We start from the raw sequence: 1,027 nt of genomic DNA, 5'->3' as shown, positions 1-1,027 counted from the left end.
GGAATGTGCATAAGGGCAATTGTAACATATATGAGAAGGATTGGAGCAGATTGCACAAACCTCTACACACACTGTTTTCTGCGATCCTAAGGACATGCATTGATCTAACTTTTTAGATATGGTATGCAAGGTCGGGGCTAGGTCTTGGCTAGTAGCCAACTCATAAACTCCTTTTGGTTTGGAATTTGATGGATTAGGTAGTCTATGAGTGGCAGTCATGTGTTGCTGAGAATTTTTTGCCAAATTTTTGAAGAGAATCCAAACCTCATTCTCATGCTTAGTGAGGAAGGTACCTCCACACGACGAATCAACCATAGACCTATCTCTCTCAGCCAACTCTTCGAAGAAATTTTGGACTAATTGCCATTTAAGGACCTGGTGATGTTGGCATTTACGAAGAAGCTCCTTAAAGCGCTCCCAAGTCTCAAAAAAAAAGTTCCCCATCCATTTGTGAGAAACTTGTGATAGCTCTCTGAAGCTGATTAGTTTTCCTGATTGAGAAGTACTTTTTAAGAAATTCATGTTGCATGGTGCCCCAGTTGGTCACCGAGTTCAATTCTAAGGACGTCAGCCAATATTTGGCTTTATCTTTAAAAGAGAATAGGAAAAGCCTAAGATGGAGAGAATCATCACTAAAATTAGGGATGCAGATGGTGGAACATATTTCCAAGAACTCATTCAGATGCTAATAAGAATTTTTAGTAGAATTAACAAGAAAGTTGGGTAGCATTGAGATGATTGAAGTCTTAATCTCAAATTGGGCTGCCTAAACATTCGAGAACTAGATGCTCGATGGCAATGTGTATGCATTAGGTACAAAGTAGTCCGTAAGAGACCGCAGGTGTTGCTCTCCCACCATAGGTAGGTGAGGAGCATCGGATTCCAAGATTTTTTCTGCGGGAATCGGTGGGTTATCTTCAGCCATTGCTTTTAGTTTAGACGACTCAGCTTTCTTCGAATTAGAGATAGGTTTCCTAAGGGACCTACGAGATTTTTCAATCTCAAGATCTATGTGAATTATCTTAGT

General features: G+C 40.2%; 1 non-coding gene across 1 annotated transcript; it reads left to right on the top strand.

The window, feature by feature from the left end:
* The first annotated feature begins 373 nt into the window (after window positions 1-373).
* On the top strand, window positions 374-480 carry LOC131149980 (small nucleolar RNA R71). The gene has a single exon (XR_009135368.1). It is a non-coding gene; the product is annotated as a small nucleolar RNA R71 (small nucleolar RNA).
* The last annotated feature ends 547 nt before the right edge of the window (window positions 481-1,027 follow it).

Source organism: Malania oleifera, chromosome 2 (genome assembly GCF_029873635.1).
Source record: "Malania oleifera isolate guangnan ecotype guangnan chromosome 2, ASM2987363v1, whole genome shotgun sequence".
In the NCBI taxonomy this organism is placed as follows: domain Eukaryota; kingdom Viridiplantae; phylum Streptophyta; class Magnoliopsida; order Santalales; family Ximeniaceae; genus Malania; species Malania oleifera.
The sequence above is the reverse complement of the archived record's forward strand: the minus strand, read 5'-3'. Positions and strand labels throughout refer to the sequence as shown.